Below are 23,689 nucleotides of genomic sequence, written 5' to 3'. Positions count from 1 at the left end.
AAAAAAAAAAAAAGAAAAAAGAAGAAAAAAAATGAAAAGAAAAAAAAAGAAAAATGAAATTTTTAGTTTAATTTTAGTTAATTTTAAATAAAAAAGTCACAGGTGGCTAAAGGTTACTGTATTGAGCAGAGTAGATCTATGATGGAGAAGTTTCCACTTGTCATCACAAAGGGCAGCACAAAAAAGCTTTTGTAAGATACTAATTAAAACCTGTGAGAACCAAAATAAAGCTCTTCTAGCCACTCTCTATGATTTCATTCCACCCACTCTTCCTCTTCCCTCTTTCCTGCCAGACAAAACACACACAACATAAACACATGCATAACACACATAGACACAGACTCTCTCTCTCTCTCTTTCTCTCTCTATCACATCAGAAAAATAGTTATTTCCTGAGTTGTATATCCTGGACTTCCGTGTTGACCAGGACTTGCTACTGTTGTTTTCTCTGCCTGAAATGCCCCTCTCCTCTAGCCTTGCAAATGTCTCCTTCCTTCGCAAAATGTCATCTTTCCTTTCTTGGTCCCCTGAATCCCCTTAACAGAATTGATTGTTCCTGTGTTCCTAGGTGTGATGGTTAATTGTATATTTCAACTCGCCTGTGCCATGGTGTGCTCAGAGTAAACATTATTTCTGGCTGCGTCCACTGGGGTATTTCCACATGAGATTAGCATTTCAATCAGTGGACTCAATAAAGTAGATGGTTGTCACTGGTATATGTTGGCATCATCCAACCTGTTGAAGGCCCAAATAGAACAAACCAAAAAAAAAAAAAAAAAAAAAAAAAGAAGGAAGGAGGAATTTTTCCCTTTTGCTTCCTACATGCTTGCTGAGCTATCAGTTTCTCCTGCACTTGAACTGAGATTTACACCTTCCACTCCCCTGGTTCTTAGGCCTTCAGAATTGGACTGGAATTATACCACTGGCTATACTGGGTCTCCAGCTTGCAGATTATGAGACTTTTCAGCCTCTATAATTGTGGGAGCCAATTCCTCATAATTTCTCTCTCTTTCTCTGGAGAACTCTAATACACTAGCTATAAATGACCTCTGTGATTTAAAATTAATTATTTATCAAGTGAGGATGGATTGCTGGATTAGTGGAAAAAAAAAAAAAAAAGAGAGAGAGAGAATGGAGACTAGAAGACCACAATCTAAACTGATTCCACATAACTGCACAGAGCATGAAATGTCCCTGGTAGCATGTCAACCAATCATGTTTTGTAACAATCTCAGCTTTGCTCCAATTATTCAAAAGATGAATAGTACATATTACTTTTGACAGTGTTGCTTTTTCCTCCAGTTTAGCAATGAGAATTTGTGTTACAAATGCACCTCATCATCTTGCATAAAACATAGAACTTCCAGTTTGGGGCTTTTTAGTAGAAAGCAATGGCACACAGGATACTGATATGACTCCTGTGAATGAGTTGACTTCAGAAGCCCAACTTTACTCTGATGCTATTCAGTATGCCCAAGGTATCCCCATAGTTTGCAAGGATAAGGCAGACTACAGAATAAATCTTTAAAGGTGCCTTCCAAGAAAAGTGTAAATATTAAATTTGAATATCTCTCACTACTAATGGGAAGTCAAGATGCACCCCTCAGATAAAAAGAACTTGCTATTCACCTGGAGTAGTGCAGTCAGTTGAGAGCCTCCTGCTCTTATGCCCTCAGAAGACTGGATAGCTCCCAGCCAATGCCTGGGTATGGTGTACCAGGGCCTGGCCATCTGTCCCTCATGCAGAGCTTCTCCTCTGTCAGTGTTTGCACCAGAAATCTCTTTTGCTTGGCCGAGATTTTATCAGTACTATACTTATTGCCGTTTGAGGCTAGTCCTACCCAATCCTCCTTCCTTCCTAATCTCCTTTCCACGACGGTCAGACTTACATCACAATCTGAGTCTTTCCCTGTCTATTCCTACTCCCTTTTCCCCTTTGTCTTTCACTGAAATTACTCTTGATGAATTTCTTGCTCTTCTAATTACATTTTGGTATCTGTTTCCCAGGAGACATAAACTGATAGAATTAGATCCAATTTTAGAAACAAGAATCAGGCCTATAGAAGCACAGGACTTGCCTCCATGGCCTCTCCATCTGCTTCTAGGTTGAATCAGAAAGATGAACATATATTGTTTATTAGTTTTATTCATTTTACTTTAAATGTTGGTCTTTTGTGGAACTGTGTTCCAGAAACAGAAATAGGTTCAGCTACTGCCAAGAACTTTTTTCCCCTACTTGATCCATAAAGTAAAAGAAGTAATAGGTCACTATAACTGGCAAAGTGGGATTATCTAGTTTTACTATGCCAGTAAGAATGAATTAAGACAATTTTTTCCAATAAGAACATACACAAATATAAATCTATATAAATGTGTATAATTTTTCTATTGCCTAAAAAATATCTATAATTCTGTTTCTTATCGTATATGCTTCCCACTAGACCAAACACAAATTGGACAGGAAAAAATATTCTGGAATTGCCTCTTTTTCGAAAAACATATGAAATATTTATGCTTAGGCCTATCATAAGAAAAACCCTAAATTCAAATGCAGAATTCTTTAAATTCTTTGGTTTATTGTAGACACAACTAGAAGATCCTGATATTCAGAAGTTTGGCTTTGTAGAATGATGATGCCTCAATTAAATCTAACCATCCTGTGGAAATTTAGATTATACTTGGTAGTAAATCATAATGCTATGAAGACATTACAAAACTTATAAAGCTATATGATTTTTTTCACATATTAAAATAAGTAAGAAATCGGTTTAAACTTATTGAAACTCCTTTTCTGAAAGGACATTTAGAGGTTGTTTTTAAGCCACCACCAATACTGGTGTTATTGTTTTAAAGCCATTTATCAGCATTTAATGGAAAAAATGAAAAACAGAGTTACCTATATTGCTCACAAATTACCTCTAAATTATTTAGTTTATTTTTAAAGGTAAAATCCCTCCTCAAATAACAAATATCCATCATATGTATCTTTATCACCCCTAAGAGGCTGTAAATAAATCCTGGCAGATTATAAAGACTTGTTAATGATGAAGTACACACCAGTAACTCCAAGACAGACCTGGAGGACATAAAGTTCCACAGCATGACCATGTCAAGTGGTGAAAGATCAAAAGTCAAAGTGAGGGACGCGGGAGAGATCCCAGGACATCTGGGTGCTAAACCTGCCTCTGCCATCTTGGAGAAGTTCTTGAACTTTCCAGGCCATTCTCTCACTCAGACTGTGAGAGGACAGGTTTTGAGGATGTCTAAGGTTGAGTCCTGAATGAGCAAGGCTACTTCCCTTGGATAAGAAGAGCCAGGGGTGAACAATAAATATTTCCAAGGTGTAAAGTTGGAGCATAAAGAAAAACCTAACCAGTCTTTCTCTCCATCTTCTCACAGAAGATTGATTTAGAAAAAATTAATCTTCAAGTACAAATGAAAAGATGTTTAACTAGTCATAAAACCTGCAAGTGTGATTAAATGGAAGCAAGCAGTTGAACACAAATTGGGATGCTTTGCACCCTTCTCAATCTTTAATCTGCCCTTTATACACCAGGCTCAGGGCCTCCACCAGAGGGGTCATTAAAGACCTAGGGATTACAACAGAAGGTTTTTAGTAAGAAGGCTCTTAGTTTTTCCCTACAACATGCTCGCATGCACATGCTGGTCAAATAAATTCAGCCCATTTGACTAAACAGAATATTTCTCTTCTTTTTTTTGTTTTTTTTGAGACATAGTCTTGCTCTGTCGCCCAGGCTGGGATGCAATGGCATGATCTCAGCTCACTGAAACCTCTGCTTCCTGGGTTCAAGTGATTCTTCTGTGTCTGCCTCCCAAGTAGCTGGGACTACAGGTGCATGATTAGCCCAGCTAATTTTTGTATTTTTAGTAGAGACGGGGTTTCACCATATTGGTCAGTCTGGTCTCGAACTCCTGACCTCAGGTGGTGCACCCACCTCGGCCTCCCACAGTACTGGGATCATAGATGTGAGCCACCAGGTCTGACCCAGAATGTTTATCTTCTGAGCTACTATTTTAAACACATAGGATAGAAATTTCCATTTCTAAGACATAAAATAGTGGTCTCTTTTAATCTGGAAGATGTATCACTATCATCGTTGATACAGCATCTACTCAGTTACACTCCTGATTTTCAAAAGTCAAACCCATGTTGCAATCATTATACAAGAAAGCAGTTGAAGATAGGGAATACTGAAGATGCGGAATATTATTTCTGAAGAAGCCTAGATTAAACTTTTTATGTCACATTCATTGTTGTCAAATTCTAGGCCTTTAACAATCCAACTTGAACACAGCTGGGAGTATCCTTCTCATTAATCTAGGTCTGATGACATGCTCAAAGCTATACTATTGAAGGGAAGAAATAAGAAGACTAGCAATCAAAACATAATAAACGAAGTGCCATAAGAAGAAATACCTAAAATCCAGTTTGAGGAGATGAAGAAAGCAAGATATAAATGAGAACCTGAAAAACGAGGAGAGTAGCTAGATTCTGGTGGGGTTTAGGGGAAAGGGGAGAACACTGGGTCAGAACAGTATTTGTAAAGGTTCCAGAAGCACAAGAGATTAGAAAGTATTTAGGACTAAGTATAGAGTTTGGGAGAATGGGAGCAGATAATGATGAATAGAAAGATTGGAAAGGCAAGTGGGACCAGATCATGATGGAAGGACATGTTTGTTGAAACTCCATTTCCAAACACTTTTCACCTATATTCTGAATCTTCATTTTATCTCCACAACAAACATGCTTAGAAAGAATATTGTCATTTTCTTTTTTTAATTTTTTTTAAGACAGGGCCTCATTCTGTCACCCAGGCTGGAGTGCAGTGACATGATCATAGCTCACTGTAATCTCAGAAATCTTGGTTCCAGTGACAGATCCTCTCACTTCAGCCTCCCAAGTAGCTAGGACTACCAGCATGTGTCATCACACCCAGCTATTTTTATTTTTTATTTTTATTTTTTTGTAGAGACAGGGTCTTGCTATGTTGACCAGGTTATACTGACATTTTATAAAAGTAAAATGTAAAAGTACTTTTGTAAAAGTAAAGTGATTTGCTGACATTTCTTTAACAAATGTGTTCTATATGCTATTAATAATACTGTCTCCTGTATATTAAAATGTTAAAAGGTGACTAGAGGAGGAATGTTGATAGCAAGTGTTCTCTTGCCACTCATTCTGCAACTCACAAGTTCCTCCTCAGTCATAGACTTCCACACCCATCTGCATCACCCGTTAGAAAATTCATCCATGGTTTTTACAGGATTTAAGCCTTAGACTGATTCTGTAGGGGGTCGCTGGCAGAAATAAAAGTGACTCATTAGACAGAAGTAGTATCCTGGGATTTTGCTTCTATTTTAATGGTATTAGATCCAGAGAATTCAAATTATTAATGACAAATTTCATGGGTAAGTTAACCAAGTAAGAATGACCAAAAAATTTTTCTCTGGAGTATAAATTGCACAGTCACCAACAATTTGGCAAGGTGTTAATAGCAAAATTTGTACAACAGTTGAGTAATGTGGTGACTTGACTGTCCTCTCCACATAAGTGACTTGCCACTGGCTGTGACATATACTAAGCTAAATCTAGATAGAAGAGGCTTTTAAGTAATATAAAATTGATAGTTGAACTCTGACTGGACCTTAGCATTTATTTCTCATTTGTCCAAAATTCATTTTTTCAGCCAGATGAAACAATACCCAAGACATTGAAAGTCGATATGTGTTGAAAGCAGGATTATTAATTTTTGATGAAGTAAAATCCATGTTTTCATGTCTTCTCAATTCTTCCTAGGCACTCTTAAGTTGGGAAGCATAAACAGTATTGAAAATAACGAGTTAAAAAAAATCTAGGACACAAATCCAGATATTCAGTTTTGTTGAGATTTCTTACAGTGATATGTACTCCATGGCATAGTTTAAATATATCACAGTTTTGCTATTGGAAATCTGGTATGCTTCCCATCTAGACAAGGTTTTGGAAATCATATTATGTATTAGGCAAAATATGACTATATGATACTAAATTTTAATTAAAGATTGTTGGGCACATTAGAAATTTCTCAAAGTTAGGCTAGAAATATATCTCAAATTAGCCTAAGCAAACAGACAGAAAGGAGGAAATTTATCATCTTAAGTAAGTGGGCAGTCTGTCATGGGTCAGGTACAAACAGATTGAGGAGACCATGCAATGTCATCAGGCTCTGTTCTTCACCTCTGGATCTGTTTGCCTTGATGTGCTCTTCATTCATAGGCTGATATTGTTAGGTTTTGGGTCCCCACCCAAATCTCATCTTCAATTGTAATCCCCATAATCCCTACGTGTCAAGAGAGAGATCAGGTAGAGGTAGTTGAATCATGGGTGTGGGTTCCCCCATGCTGTTCTTGTGATAGTGAGTTCTCACAAGATCTGATGGTTTTATAAGGTGCTCTTCCCACTTTGCTCAGCACTTCTCCTTCCTGCTGCCTTGTGAAGAAGTTGCCTTGCTTTACCTTTGCCTTCCACCATTATTGTAAGTTTCCTGAGGCCTCCCAAGCCATGCTGAACGGGAGTCAGTTAAACCTCTTTCCTTTGTAAATTACCCAGTCTTGGGCAGTTTGCTATGGCAGTGTGAAAACAGACTAATATATAGATTTTCCAAGTCTTGACAAAACAGTGCCTCTGAGCTCTATTATTCTTATAGCTGCAGATTACAGTGAAAGCAAACATCGCCCATCCTGGCAATTAGAATTACAACCTGATTTGAGCTACCTGCCCATCCTTGATCACAGTTTGGAGAGGAATAATGAGCACTTGACTGACCTGGTTGATTGACCCTGAATTTAGTTGACCTTGAAGTAGGAAATGGGTTGCTTCTCCAGAAGAAAAAAGTGCAGAGCAAGTAAAAATAGCTAAATAAATATCTTGCAGATGTCTTCTACACAGGCAAATCAAATACAGAAAATATTTCTCTTTTGGTAGCCAAAATAGATAAGCATCTTTAGAAAACACTTTTTCACAATATTTTCTACATATTTGAAGAATATATTATTATGCTATTAGAAGGGAAAATATCGTCTTGCCCTTCTACCAACACAAATTGCTTAAAATCACAAAATGTTTTCCCAGTAACCAAACTATTAAAATACATTTTTAATGGACTCAGTTACTTTAAATTCAAGTAACTATGAGTTAACATATTATCTGCAGTGAAAACAAAAACAAATCTTTGCTCATAATATATCTTAATGGAAGTTAATTAGCTGACACAGCTGGCAAAGAAAACAAATTAAGAAACAGAATGACATTTAGGCAACTAACTAAATTAAAAAGCAGGTCTCTCTTTCTGGAACCTGTCATTGTGTGTATGACCCCAAGCTCTCAAGCTTATTGCTAAAAATCCTTAGTATCATTCGAAATTTTCTTTACCTCAGATACTTTTAATAAAATATTGACAAATTCATCTCTGTACACAACTTAGAAAAAAAAAACCTTTATTCCATGAGTGCTCAAAAAACAGATGTTTACTTGTAATCTGTTGTTTTGATAGCTGACTATGGGATTGGAGGCAGGGAAGAAGCAGGCAGGGGCAGCAGGAGGAGGGAGAACAGGCTGTGAAGACAGGGAACAGTCAGTGTTTCATGTTAGACCTTAAAAACAAAAGGAATTCTGAAAACTGGCACAGTTATCACATTATAAACAAAATGCCTTTCCAAACAGATTGTATAAAAGGCATTTCTCAAGTTAAACAATTCCCCTACTGCCATGGTGGTGAAAGAGCAAAGACTAAAGAAGGAAACAATCTACCTTCTTTCTCAACTGGTTAAGGCAGATATTCTCAGAATCTTTGAGGCTGAATCTTTCTCATATGAGTTGATTCCATAACATTCCCTCTCATTCCTATTCATTCTAAAAGTGTAATTTGGAATCTCTTCCTTATGAAATTAAAAGGAGTTTTATTTTTTAACACAATTTGATGTCATGTTTTGACTTAATTGGGCCATACTATGGGCTTTTCCCACTCAAAAAGTGAGTGGGAAAGTGAGGTCCATAGAGCTAGAGGTTGGAGAGCTGCCCAGACAGGATTTGATGCCTTCACGGTGGGCTTTCTCACCCACCCCTTCTTCACTGGATAGACCTGATCATATTGAAGTGTTATTTCCTTCTACTTGAGCTTCTCTAATTAAAGACTGGTTTCTGGATCAGAAATATGATTGGTGCACACCACTGCTTCCTATATAGGGTGTTTTGCACATATGGGTTTTGATAATAACATTTGTCTTTGATTCTGACAACAGGCAGTTGGCTGCTTAGATATAAAAAGAACCTATAATAACCTATTCACAGAGCTGCAAATGCACAGAGCAGCAATGCAGCTCCATTGGTTTGTTCCATTGTCTAGACCTTCCACTTACCCTGCCTGTCCATTTCCCCTAGACCCACTTCAGTGGACAATGGACACATGGTACATGAGGAAGACATACCTAGCTGGGACCCATGGGAAAGGCCTGCACTAACCAGAGGAACTGGGAGATTATCAGCCTCTGGGAAGGAACTCATGTGCTTTGGAACAGAGAGTTCATTTAAAACATGATGGTGATGGGTAAGAAAGAGGGGAGAAAAAATAAAAAGTTGTCTTTGCCTGGTTCTGCTCCTGCTAGTTTCACTACATCCTGCAGCGAGGGGTGGGGAAGTTAAAAACACCTGTGTTGTCTCAGTCAAGCCTAGAACTGAAGCTGCCTGACATCAAACCAATTGTCCAGGACCAGCATTTCCAGCACTTCCAGTTGTCCGTATCTGCACTTCCAGGAGTAAACAGGCAACTGAAATGCAAGTTTGTCAGCAAAAATCCTGGGAAACAAGTTCCTGGTAGAACAACGGTTAGATCAGGGGATCACTTCTGTGTCGGTATTACAGTGAGGTGTAGTCACAACCCAAACCACAAGAGCTTTTCAACCCAAAATCATAGCTTGAATTGCAGTGAGCAGGAAAGCATGCACACTTGTTAAACTAAAAAAAAAGTACAATTGCCTGCTCCATAACAAAGATGCCAAATTTTTGAAACATATAAATTAAAAATTATTCCTTGCTGGTGTGGTTCAAACGTAGGTGTCCCTCCAAAATTCTCATGTTGGAACTTAAAGCCCAAAGTGATGGTATTAAGAAAATGGTCATTTGGGTGTTGATTAGGCCACATGGGCTCTGCCCTCTTAAACGATTTAATGCTCTTATAAAAGAAGTTGGGAGTGTTCTAGCGCCTTTTTGCCTTTCCATCTCTTCTGTCATGGGAAGACAGCATTCTCCGTTCCCTTTTCACTCCTTCCTCCGAGTGAGGATTTAGCAAGTACTGCCTACTTAAAGCAGGGAGCAGCTATCACTAGGCACCAAATCTGTCAGCACCTTGATCTTGGACTTTTCAGCTTCCAGACTGTGAGAAATAAATGTCTGTTGATTATAAATTTCTCAGTCTGTGGTATTTTGTTTTAGTAACAAACCTACACTAGCTTTAATAAGCTTCTCTTAATGTTTAATATATTGTAGTTACATAATAGAATTATAATTGGAAGATTGTAATATATTGTAACAGATTACTAAAGCAGACCAATAAAATGAAGAGTCTACCTGACATCACCTTTTGAAGCCGTTCAGATTCCACTGACCAAATAGGATAAAAGGTCACTGTATTAATCAAGGTTCTCCAAAGAAACAAGAATCAACAGAATATATACATATGTGTGTGTGTATGTGTGTGCACAGGTACATTACATATTTATATATAGTATATGTATGTGTGTGTATGTATACCACATATTTTTATATTATATATTTATATGATATATGCCATATATAAAATATAATATATGAACATATGTCTCATATATAAAATATATAATATATGATATATATTTTAAAATACATATATGGAAATTTTACATATTTATAAAATGTTATAGGTATTTTAATATATAAAAATATATAAATAATGATTATAATAAAATTTTCTTTCTCTCATTTTATATATAGCATTATAATTCTGTATATAATTAATATAAAAATTTATATATGTATGATACTACATATATTGTGCTAATTATTATATTTTAAATAATTATAACAATATTTTGTTTTATTTAATATATTATCCATAATATTTACGATTTATGATAAATATATAAATAATGATAATTTTATATAATTATTATGTTATTTAGCATAAATATATAAAATTAACGTATGTGAGTTTATATATAATTAATATGATTAAAAATTAATATATAATTTATGTAAATATGTTAATAATTATTATAATTAATGTTCATCATATTATGAATATAATGAGAGGATTTAATGTAACTTTTATATATTCTTAAAAATATATACAAAATTCTTAAGAAATATATTAATATATACAATTCTTTCCCTATATAATTATTTGCATATACAAGTATACATTATATATTAATTAATTTTATATATTAATTCTATTATAATATACTCTATAACATTATAATATATGTTATTATATATTATATATATATATAATATATGAAATGAGAGAGATACAGAGAGAGTTATTGTAATAAATTGGCTTACATGATTGTGGAGTCTTGACAAGTTCAAAATCTGCAGGGTGGGCTGGTGGGCTGAAGAGCCAATGAAGAACTGGTATTGCAGTTCAAGTCTGAAGACAGTCTGCTGGCAGAAATCCCTCTTCCAGGAAGTTCATCTTTTTCTCTTAAGGCCTTCAACTGATTAGATGAGGCCCACCCACGTTATGGAGAGTAATCTGCTTTACTCAAAATCTGTTGATTTAAATGTTGATCTCATCTAAGAAAAAACCTTCACAGAAACATCTAAAATAATGTTTGATCAAATATCTAGGTGGTGTGGCCCAGCTAAGCTGACACATAAAATTAACTGTGATAGTCACTTTCTCCAATGTAAGCTATTCTGATCTTGTTTGAACCTTCAAACCCCAATTATCAATAGTCAGAGGCCAGGAAGTATTTGGAGCTGAGAGAATGTATTTTATAATTTAAAAAAATGAAACACCTATGAAGAGTTATTTGAAATTACTAACATGTTAAGAGCCTTTCCTAAAATAGGAGAACACCAATAAAGAAATCAATTCCATTGAGCTTTCACTCAGGTTTCCTCATCTGTTTTGGAAGATACCACTTTTCTAGTAAAACAATCATACCAATTCTTTCCTTGTAACTGACATATATAATGATAAGATGTAGATAAATAATGTAGGTGAAGATTCCATTGACTAATTCAAACTTGCTGCTTCTGACTTAAAAGAATGTGTGATGTATTTATCTCAGAAATTGTCAAGAAACAGCCTCTGGAATTTGGAAATATAAAATAGTTTTCTTCAACCTTACTTTAAAAAGATATGTATATATGTTTCACCTCTAGAACGTACTTTCTAATTCTATATGAGGATAGTACTTGGTAGCACTAGTGTATGTAACCCAAAGGGCAGTCTTAGAATGGGATGGTGACCAGACAGCTTCTGACCCAAGTGGTTTTCTAGGGACCAAATATTTAAAACTCAAAGATTCCTGGGCTGGTATATAGTTGAAAAACGGCACAGAATATTTTAAGTAGCAACATAAAACCTACTGTTCCAGAAAAGCTTCCTGGCTTTCATTTTCCTATTAGAGATATTTCCAGACATATCAAAACATCTACAAAGATAACTTGATTATCTAGGTATTATCTCCCTTTAAGTGCAGAACTTTATTATCCTGAGACTACACGTTCTTTGCAAAAGACATGAATCTGATTTCTGGAAATGAGAACAAAATACCATTGTAATGAATAATTTCTATTTACACTTTATTATTGGTGGCAAATGATTAAGCATTTCAACTTGCTATGCTGAGGGTATGTTTATTTCTTCAACATACTGTGTAAACTATGTACTAGCTTTGTTGGGTACGCTGGAGATTCTGAGAAGAGTAAGACACAGCTTCTAACCTCAAGGAGGTCTTGTTCTAGTTGGAGTTGCAGGTGGTGGTGTGAGTTAAATGTTTTTCCCCATCCAAAATTCATGTTGTAACTTGATCTTCAATGCAGCAGTATTAAGAGGTGAGACCTTTACGAGGTCCCTGACTCATGAGGGCTCTGTCCTCCTTCATGGAGTTTGGTTCTGTTTTAAAATGGCTTGACAGAGGAAATTTGCCCCTTTCCCTCCTTTAGTCCCTTCCATGATATAAGAACACAGCACTCCTCCATTTTGGAGTACATGACAGCGAGGTGCCATCTTGGAGGCAAACAGCAGCCCTTGCTAGACAGCAATCCTGCCAGAGCCATGATCTTGGACTTCTTAACCTCCATAACTATAAAAAAAATAAGTATCTGTTCTTTCCAATTATCCAGTCTGTGGTATTTTGCTACAAGAACGCAAATGGACAAAGATGGTGGGTAAACAAGTGTAGGTGTCATAAAAACCAAGACACAAAGGGGGGTCAAGTCTTCTTCAGAGAGAATAGGTTAATGACAGTCCAAGTCATTATGAAAGATATAAATTATCCCAGTGTCTACTGCATGTCCAGCAGTAGATATAGCCTTCCCTGAGTCTGATGTTGCACTTAGCTGTGAACTATTTGACTCAAGTTGAAGTTTTTACCTTGTGGTTTTCCTTCATAGCTGGCAGGCAATGGGCTACATGGACTATGGAGTCTGAAAGACAGGGTACCTCTCACAAAGCCTGACCAGAAGGGAGAATAGGAGGCAGCCAATGTAGAACTGGTGCCCGAAGGGTGATATTTAGGGAGCTGGAGCACTTTGTCCAACAATTATCAAACACAAGATTTACCACCCTCACACTCTTGGCTCAGTCATTCTTCATCTGAGGGTTGCTAAAATAGTGTAGGCCTTTATTGTATTTATTATTTATACACTGATGCCTACTCCCAAGAATATGTAAGCTTACTTGAAGTCTGTACATACAATATAACCAATGAAAGAATACAATAATGTTTTAAAATAATTAAGGAGGTAATAAGTAAGTAGTTTAATCTAGTTTGATGCAACTGAGCATTAAATTTAGCTCTATTTGTGCTGATAGTAAAAGAAAAGAGGAAAAAACATAAGGAGGGGAACAGGATGAGTTCACATGCTTTTATCAACATAAAAAGAAAATGAGCAATTTAGAAATATCTTTATTCTTCCTCTGGTACAAAATTCTAAGAGGGAGTATAGTGTAAGGATATTTCTATAAAGAGGACTAGGTAATTAATAATAGTACAAAGGATGAAGATACATAAATACAGCGTGTCGGTGTTGGGGAGGTTATGAATTCTGCATAAAAGCAGAAGACAAATTGTTAAAGTTTTCAAAGGTCTTTCTATAGAGAGCCAATAAAGTGACAATAACTCCCACTATTATATGTTGACACTGTGTTAGAGCTTTACATATATTTTCCATAACAATGTTGGGAGGTAGATACTACTGTTCTTCTAGAAGTTTCCTAGGGGAACTGTGAGAGATTGAGGATCTTGATCATGTAAAGCTAAGACATGAACCTGGGTCTTCATGGTCTAAAGTCACATTCTTTCCATTCTACTCATCCAGGCATGTAGATTTCTATTGATTTGGTATGGAGATAGAGTAAAACAATGTGGAAAATGCTAGTTATCATGTTCCTGTATCTCCAAAAACTACTGTCCAAGTCCAACTTTTGACACAACCAAGAGAGCAAAAAACTTGAGTTTAAGTTAACTGAAAAATGCTTGCAATATTACTATTTTCCAAAAGAAAATTCAGATGTTTTATATACATATCATTAAGAGGAAAAACTGGTTTTCTTTTAAATGAAAATTAGAGCCAGATACAGACTTTCCAAGTTGACGAGTAAATTATATCCTTGCACAAAAGTAGACTGGGGTTGATGAGAATTAGGGCCAAAATTTTTCACAATAAAACTTGAAAGCAGCATCTATCATTAAGGACTCCTGCTTGAAAGTGATAGAAACCCAATCTGAACCCATATTGAGAAAGATGAATTTGTTATCTCTCAAAATCTAAACAAGTAGTGAGCATCCAAACCATGTGAAAGAAAGCATTGAGTTGGGTCTCAGGAACTGACTGTGTCAGGAACTTGAAGGATGCCAGATTTCTCTTTCATTTACTTTCTCTCTCTCACTTACATTCTCTCTCTCTCTCTTTTGCTCTCTCTCTCTTCCCCACCTCCCCTCTGTGCTAACTTTGTCTCACACTGAGTCAGTCTTTCTCTTTGTGGCAGGAAACATGATTACTGACAGTTTCTAAGTTTTACATCTCAATTCAATCACGGGACAAGATTGCCTAACACACACCACACCAACTCCCCAACAAACAACAAAAACAACTCAAGGAATGCCCCTGATTTGAATGGCTTGGTTTGGTTACCCATCCTTAGAGCCCTCAACACTTTCTAGGAGGCAGAATTGCAGTGGGAGGAGGGGTAGTTTCCAGAAGAATGAGTTGCTTTTTTTTTCAGAAGGAGGCAGGGGTGGTTAGTAGACAAATAATAAATATTCTTCTCAAGATTGTCTTGTCTCAGTGGCTTTTAAAAGTACAGACTAACGACTATCAGATTCTTCTATATGATAGAATATATTTTGTTTAATTGATGGATTAAACTTTTTATTTATCAGTACCTTATCTTATTTCAAAAGAGATTTAAGATCTTTAAAGGCCAATATAAAATATAGCAATAAGCTACAAATAAAATATGCCAATAAATCATAAACTACAAATTCTATGAGAATAAATAAGGAAAAGCAAACCTGGGGGCAAAAACTAGGAGTAGAAATGAGTTAAATGAAAGATGAAATCATACTGTCATTTTGAGCTACAAATTTTGCTCTGTGAGAGTGAATGGGAAAAGGGAAGTTTTATTGATGACCCAATTCATAATATCCGTAAAATAAAAACAAATCAACTTCTCAAGATAAGCCTGGCTTATCTTCCTCACATTAGCACCAGAAAAGAAATTTTGAGGTAGTTTATAGAGAGTGAGATATGGAATAACATGATTTCCATAGGAGGCTGCAAAGAGAAATTATCTGTGCAAGTCCAGAGCATCACACCAAATAGAATTCAGGAGCAACAATTCAGTAGGGGGCCAAAAAGTATATTCTGGAGTTACATGTTTCAGCTTTTAAGAGATTAAATTCAATGAAATATTTTATTCATGTATTCAATCAACAATTTTTGTGGGGTACCTGCTACTTGACAAAGTGAGAAAAAAAGATGAAATAATAGATAAAATGTGAATTTTCCCAAAGGCATCCATGGACATTGTTTCCTGCAGTTGAGTTTTTAACAGATACTTGAGTGACAAGGAATTCGAGAGTATATTCTCTAGGAAGTAGCTAGCAATTCTTCTATGTTGCCAATTACGCACACAATTATATAGTTTCCTGCAGGGAAGAGCTAGCGTTGCAATAAATAACTTGTGAAAAAAATAAATGAATAAAGACATTTTCCTGAAGCCATCCACCTTCCTCTTGGAGGTGAGTGAGGCAATTTCACTAGCAGAACCAAGACCATCCTTAGAAAACAAATTGTTATCACATCCCAAATTTCTGTTCCAGATAATTTTGCAGTAATTTTAATTGACAAAAAATTACAAGGTGACCTATCTGAATGCCTGTTTCAACATAACAAGAGCCCTATAAAACACATGAGAACAACAAGGCTTGAACTACGTTCTGGCATAGCCTCCAAGAAGGACAATTTGTACACATCAAGATCAGTGGACAAGGTATCATGCTACATTGATTCTTAATAATAATTTAATAGTTGAGATATAGCAACCAAAAGATAATTTTGAAGTAGTTATTCATTTGGGGAAAGACAAGTAATAATATAACCAATTTTCTGTTAAACGTCCTACACTGTGGTTGTATCATGCATGCCTATAAAAGTACTTATGAGAAATCTATGGTGCCTGTAGAATAGTTCTTTTTTGAGCAGCCTGTATGCAGATGGGCCTGCTGGATAAGGTAGCCATGAAAGAATTATCCCAGAGAACTTACCATGTGCTAATGTTAAATAATTTATTCATCACAGTGGGGTTATAAAGCATCGATTGGACACCAAAATGACAGTTTGGATTGCAGTATAATTGGTAATCATCAGGGAATATTATCATACATAATAGTCATTATATTTCATTATATAATATTATTAAGTAATAATTATAACTACTATTAAATGTATATGTTATTATTATTTTACTGTCACTAGTTAGTAGATTAAGGTATTAGCCACCTGTCACTCCTGTAAGAATGTGTCCTTTACTGTTTGCTATGGCCAGAAAACATGCATTTAATCAATACAATCATTGTGACAATTTACTAATTCTAATTAGGAGTGGAAATTAATCTATCAGCTCCTATCACTCTATGTTAGCAAGCAGTGTTGTGATAAAGTCTCTGAATCCACATTGAAAGCCTGCTATTTATACTGAAATCATAAAGCTTGGCCCACGCATCCTTATTAAATCAATAGATTAGAATAGATCAGAAATGATGCAAAAATTCAGAATTTGCTTCTAACTTTTTTGTCATTTATGTGAAAGAGAATATAGCAGTGATCCAACAGTAAACCAGTTTTACCTCCTGCTTTCTTATTCCTCATAAAGGAATAGTCATAGCCTGGTAAATAGTAGTCACTGAGTAAATTTGTGTTGAATGAACTACACTGAGCAGATCACTCTTAAATAGGAAGTCAAAGGATTTTAGTCTTGTAAATGGATAAACTACATTTTGAACCAATGCTGAAGAAATAAAGGTGAGTTAATAAAGATGATTTTGGCCAGGTGCGGTGACTCACACCTGTAATCCCAGCACTTTGGGAGGCCAAGGTGGGGAGATCACTTGAGGCTGGGAGTTCGAGACCAGCCTGGCCAACATCGCGAAACTCCGTTTCTGCTGAAAAATACAAAAATTAGCCGGGTGTGGTGGCACACGCCTGTAGTCCCAGCTACTCCAGAGGCTGAGGCAGGAGAATTGCTTGAACCCAGGAGGTGGAGGCTGCAGTGAGCTGAGGTCATGCCACTGCACTCCAGCCTGGGCTACAGCATGAGACTCCATCTCAAAACAAAACAAAACAAAAGAGGTAAGTTTTCACTTTGAATTGAGAGTGTCCTCGAGGATCCGTGTCAATACAAGTTGATTAACCATAATGCTAAGAAGTATTAGTTTCATTTAGAAATTATTCTAATATAAATTTCCAGTGAAAACTTGACTGTTCACAGACCTCTGAAAATTAAATCTAAAAAGTCAAGTAATGTAGGTAACTAAGGGTTACTCTTTTAGCTTTAAAATGGTTTGGCTGTGTTTTTTATTTTAACCATTTTAAATAGTAATTTTAATAAATATACATGCTTCTATTTTTTCAAACAGAATTCATTGGACATGTCAACTTTTTCTGATGTGCTACAGAATGTTATTATAAACATCAGTTACAGCACTGCCCTCAGGACTGATAGAAAAGTATAGTCACAAGACAGATGTGTGATTTTTTTTTTTTTAAGCTTTTCTGTTTAAATTTTCTACCGTCTCCTCTTCCCCAGACTCTCAGGCAATTCTTTCTTCTTGGTTTTAGTATATGTGCTTATTTCAATCCTATTGTCATATTTCAATTTGTGGCCTCTACTCCGTGGTAGGTTAAGATATGAAAAAGTCACACTCAAAACTGTATGCAAAAAATTCTCATATTTTTATGAGAATTTAGGTTTTAAATGGTTACATGGAATCCCTCTATGAAAAAAAAGTGTGCATTTTGTTTCAGAGCATTTTTACATATTTTGATTGTTCTTACTATATCTATTTTAGTCCTTTTTGGCTTCTGGGATATTGGCTGCTTTCCTGATTAGGCAAATTTTAAAGACAATTAAGTATTGTAGAAATGAAGTACTAACGTATACACAAGACTAGCTAAATAACTGGTTAACCAATAAATATATATTTCATGAGATTCTACTACTTTCTCAGTGTTGAATAGAGGTCATATGTGTGTTGGGGAAGGTATTTTCCTTCCATTTCAAAGGGCAGGAAACATTCATTTCAGTAATAGTGTAAGCCTTCTGAAATGGTGATAGGGAGATGAAGAATTAGGCTAAATAACAATTTAAAAATATTTCATAAAATAGCTGTTCTGAAATACCTGTAAAACAAACATATGAGAGCATTTATCACAGGAGGTGATAATTGAGTATTTATTTATGTTATTATTTACTTAAAGTCTATCTCTCCAACTACACTGTAAACACTATGCAGATAGGGACAATATCAGTTTTACTGACCACTTTGACTTTTAGTGTTTTAAGAGATAACAGGTGCTCAATGAAAATTTTCAAATGATTCAATCCATGACATATAATTGATAAGGAGGCAATATTTTCTGATGTAAAGAACATGGGATCCAGGTTTATAAAATTCCCTTTCTTCTGGTTGCATGTGATTTCAGAAAAGTTATTTATTGTCTCAGAACTGTGGTAACTTCATGGGAAAAACTGAGATAACAGTAAAGTCTATTAAATAAGTTGTTGGTAGGGCCAAACAAAATACTATATGAAGAGTATTTCTTACACGATAAGATGCTATAATACTTTTTTGTCAAATTATAGTAAGAGATGAATAAAAGTCTCAAGAAGAAACAGTATTTGATTACAGCTGTTGTTGCTTGACAAAAATATATAAATAGCCATAATCCTTAATGGCTGCTAATGTTCCCAAAAGTCATCAGACATATGTGCTTCCTGGCTGAAGTATACCTATGCGTATTCTTACTACAAAATTGAACTTGATGCTCATCAAGCCTCTGGATCTAACTATCACTTTGCAGGAAATACGGGAGTAGTGGGCATCAGTAAACTTCAGACTAAGAGAAATTTTTTTTTTTTTTTTTTTTTTTTTGAGACGGAGTCTCGCTCTGTCGCCCAGGCTGGAGTGCAGTGGCCAGATCTCAGCTCACTGCAAGCTCCGCCTCCCGGGTTTACGCCATTCTCATGCCTCAGCCTCCCGAGTAGCTGGGACTACAGGTGCCAGCCATCTCGCCCGGCTAGTTTTTTTGTATTTTTTAGTAGAGACGGGGTTTCACCGTGTTAGCCAGGATGGTCTCGATCTTCTGACCTAGTGATCCGCCCGTCTCGACCTCCCAAAGTGCTGGGATTAAAGGCTTGAGCCACCGCGCCCGGCCGAGAGAAATTCTATTAGAGAAATGACCTGGTCTCCTAAAGTTCAGGTTTAAAAGACGAGGAGAGTGAGAAGATGGAGAGAAAGGGGTTTAAGGAGACTTAAGAGACACATCAACTAACTGCAATATGTGGGGCCCACGCTGGTTGCATCACAATACATTTTTGGAATTTATAAAAGAGAAAGCGGAGGAACCTAGAGATTAAGAATGGAATCTTCATTCAAATGAGACATTACTCTTTTTTTCTTTTTTTTTTTTTTTTGAGACGGAGTCTCGCTTCTGTCACCCAGGCTGGCAGCTGCATGTGAGCCGTGATCTTCAGCCTCACTGCAAGCTCCGCCTCCCCGGGTTCTGCCATTCTCCTGCCTCGCCTCCCGGGTAGCTGGTACTACAAGGCGTCTCACCTCGCCCCGGCTAGTTTTTTTTTTTTTTTGGCCAGTTTTTCAGTAGAGACGGGGTTTCTCATGTTAGCCAGCGATGGTCTCGATCTCCTGGCCTCGTGATCGCCGTCTCGCGCCTGCCTCCCAAAGTGCTGGGATTACAGGCTTGAGCCACCGCGCCCGACCCTGACATTTACTCTTAAAAGACATTGTTAATGGAATGAAAAGGCAAGCCACAAAGTAAATATTTGTAAAACACACCTACTAGTGGTCTTTTATCCAGGCCATATGAAGAATTTTCAAAAGAATATTAAGAAAAACTGCTCCATTTAAAAAATGAGCAATAAGCTAGGCATAGTGGATAATGCCTGTAATTCCAGCACTTTGGAAGGCCAAAGCAGGAAAATTCTTTGAGGCCAGGAGTTTGAGACTAGCTTGGGCAGCATAGTGAGACCCCATCACTACATAAACTAAAAGTATTAGCTAGGAATGGTGGAGCACATCTAGCTACTCAGGGCTGAGGTTGGAAAATCACTTGAGCTCAGGAGTTCAAGTTTGCAGTGAGCTACGATCATGACACTGCACTCCAGCCTGGGCAACAGTGCAGGACCCCATCTCTTTACAAAGAAAGTGTGGGAGGGGCAAGTAAACCAAACAGACACTTGACCAAAGTACAGATATAAACGGCAAACAAGCACATAAAAAGATGCTCAACATCATCACTTATTAGAAAAATGTGAGTTACAACCACAACAAGTTACTACTTTATATCTGTTACAGTCATTAGAGTTTAATAATACTGGTGAGGATGCAGAGCAAATGAAACTCTCACACTGCTGGTGAGAATGAAGATGGAACATTAGCAGTTTCCTATAAAGCTAAAAATGTACTTACCATGGGACACAGCAATCATATTCTTAGGTATTTCCCTAAATGAATTAAAAACTTATATTCATACAAAGCCTATACATGAATGTTTAGAGAGCTTTTAGCCATAATTGCAAAAAACTGAAAACCATCCAAAAGTCTTTCAATAGGTAGATGATGAGCAAACTGTGTTATATCCACATAACAGAATACTACTCAGCAATAAAAAGGGAGAAATTACTAATACATACAGCTACATAGGTGAATCATGAACACAATATACTAAGTGAAAGAAGCCAGATTCAAAAGGCTATATGGTGTGATTCCATTTGTATGACATTTGGGAAAAGGCAAACCTATAGAGACAGGAAAAAACAAAAACAAACAAAAAAACAAAGCTTAATGCCTCCCAGGGCCTGAGGGTAGGGAGAAGTACTGACAAGGAAGGGACACAAGAAAAGTTTTTGGAATGACATAAATATTGTATATCTCGGTTGAGATGGTGATTACAAGACTGTGTTTGTCAGCACTTACAATCGTATACTTAAAAGGGTGAATAGTGCCATGTATAAATTATAGCTCCATTTCAAAAAAAATTCAGAAGACAAATCAACCAATTACAATTGGTTGTACATTGATTTAATTTTGTTTCTGATTTTACAATGTTAAAAAATTTTTACAAGGCAATTCGAAGTTTTTGAACACCGACCTGCTTTATGATAATAATGAATTATTATTTTCAAGGTGCTGTGATAGTATTATTGGTATATTTACATAAATAGGTAATAACTTCTAGAGATACATAAAGAAATTATATGATGCTTGGAATTGGCTTCTATATAATCTAGATGGGCAGAGCAAGGAGTGCTGATGAAGCAAGATTATTCATGAGGTTATAATTATTGAAGCTGGGTAATGGTACAGGAGGGCTTAGCATGCTACTCTCTCTACTTTTAAATGTGTTTGAAGTTTTACCTAACGAAACATTTTCTAATGTGCAATGATTTTGTAAAAACAGAACTCAATTCTATAAAAAAATAAAAAATACAGAAAGAAAGAATTTATGTTAGAGGAGCCAAGGCAAATATGGAAACTCACAACATAAAAGTTGCTTTTTCAGTTCCCAGGAGGGTTTGAGCATAACTGCTGACATCTTAATTGAAAATTCATCATGTCTGGCATCAGTTCATACTTCCAGACACTTGCTCTACCACTAAGCTACTTCTATCTTGATAATTAAGGTATCAAGTTCTTATCTCCTGAGCCATTATTAACACATATTGATCACAAAAATCTTAAACTAACCTGAAATATTTAAGTTTGGTACAAACTTTGGTACAAACAGTAGACCTCTGTAAATTTCTGTCATTTGTTGCTGCCTGTTATTAAAAATGTTTATTCTCGTTTGGTTTTAGATTTTACTCTTCTATTTAGTATGACTATCTATTGCATGAATTTTATTTTATGTAATCTTGCTTCAAACTCTTGAAAATATAAATGTATTCAGAGGTGAAGATAGTAGACACATATGTAAGATCTTATTACAGAGTATTTAATAATGATATGCTACATGGTGCTACTGTAATGGTAACTTTCATTAATTTAAAAAAATCCTCCAAATGTATCTTGTCCTCAGTCTTTTAGTATTCCTCTGTTCTTATTCCCAAGAGAGTCCAGGGGGATAAAAGGCCGAGCAAGTGAGCCAGGGCCATGAGGCACAGGGTTACAACTAAACCAGTGGACCAGGGCCAGCATGGCTTGGGCCAGAGCAGCAGGCAGCCAACAGCAGCAACGCCAGAGAGAGCTGGGAAGAGAGCACAGTGGTGCAGCCAGAGGTAAACAGGTTGGGAACGGTCAAAGCGGAGTGTGGCCTCTTGAGTTCATAGGACAGAAGTATTGGTCCTGCTGTCCCCTGTGACGGTGCATTCTTCAAGTGGTTGTATTTCAGGGACTGACTCGAATTGCATTGCTTTTTTTCTCCACCAATGCATCTGAATGACAGTAAATTCCTTAGTTCTTGACTCTTCAGCAGCCCATTCTGAGTCTAATGTTGATATTAATATTAATCAAGTATTTAATGAATATCCATCTGGGCAAATTCAGAAACACTATCAGTAAACAACTTGGACTGACTTCTGTGAGAGATGTAGATTTTTAAAATTTTTTAATTGACACGTTGTAATTGTACATATGTATGGATGCAATTTCCTGTTTTAATAAATATCTATGCTGTAAAATAATCAAATCAGGATAGTTAGTATATCTGTCACCTCATGCATTTATCATTTCCTTGAGGTGAGAACATTCAAAGTCCTTTTTTCTAGCAATTTTGTGATTATATAATACCTTACTGTTAACCATAGTCACCTTATTATGCAAGAGAACACCAGAACATATTTCTCCTATCTAATTGCAACTCTCTATCTATTTGACTCTCTCCCATCTAATTGACTAAGCTCTCTCCATCTTCCCCACCCCCTCTTCCTTCCCCATTCTCTGGTAAACACTGTTCTACTCTCTACTTCTATGATACTGACTTTTTAAAAAATTCCACATATGAGTAAGATCATGTGTGTATGAGTCCATTCTCATGCTCCTAATAAAGGCATACCTGAGACTGGGTAATTTATAAAGGAAAGAGGTTTAATTAACTCACAGTTTGGCATGGCTGGGGAGGCTCCAGGAAACTTACAATCATGGCAGAAAGGGAAGCAAACACGTCCTTCTTCACATGGCGACAGCAAGGAGAAGGCTGAGCAAAAGAGGGAAACGCATCTAATAAAATCACCAAATCTCATGAGAACTCACTCACTGTCATGAGAACAGCAGCATGGGGGTAACCACCCCTATGATTCAATTACCTCTCACCAGGTCCCTCCCATGACACCTGGGAATTATGAGAACTACAATTCAAGATGAGATTTGGGTGGGGGCACAGCCAAATCATATCAATGTGGTATTTGTCTTTCTGTGTCTGGCTTATTAAACTTAACATAATGTCCTCCAGGTTCATCCATGTGGTCACAAATGACAAGATTTCTTTTTTTAAATCATAGAACAGTATTCCATTGTGTATATAGACCACATTTTCCTTTTCTCTCTTTCTCTTTCTTTCTTTCCTCTTTCTTTCTTTCTCTTTCTTTCTTTCTTTCTTTCTTTCTTTCTTTCTTTCTTTCTTTCTTTTTTTCTTTCTTTCTTCCTTCTTTCCTTTCCTTCCTTCCTTCCTTCCTTCCTTCCT

At 36.4% G+C, this 23,689-nt stretch overlaps 1 long non-coding RNA gene across 1 annotated transcript in view; it reads right to left on the bottom strand.

Annotated features, from left to right (window-relative positions):
- Positions 1–23,689, bottom strand: part of LOC108539847 (uncharacterized) — a 75,423-nt gene that overhangs the window by 37,924 nt on the left and 13,810 nt on the right. Inside the window, exon 2 of the long non-coding RNA XR_001888501.1 lies at positions 23,144–23,203. This is a non-coding gene — a long non-coding RNA (uncharacterized LOC108539847). The remainder of the gene's footprint in view (positions 1–23,143; positions 23,204–23,689) is intronic.

This window comes from Rhinopithecus bieti, unplaced genomic scaffold (assembly GCF_001698545.2).
Source record: "Rhinopithecus bieti isolate Rb0 unplaced genomic scaffold, ASM169854v2 scaffold_18358, whole genome shotgun sequence".
Lineage (NCBI taxonomy): Eukaryota > Metazoa > Chordata > Mammalia > Primates > Cercopithecidae > Rhinopithecus > Rhinopithecus bieti.
Note: the sequence above shows the minus strand (reverse complement) of the source record. Positions and strands in the feature narration are given on the sequence as shown.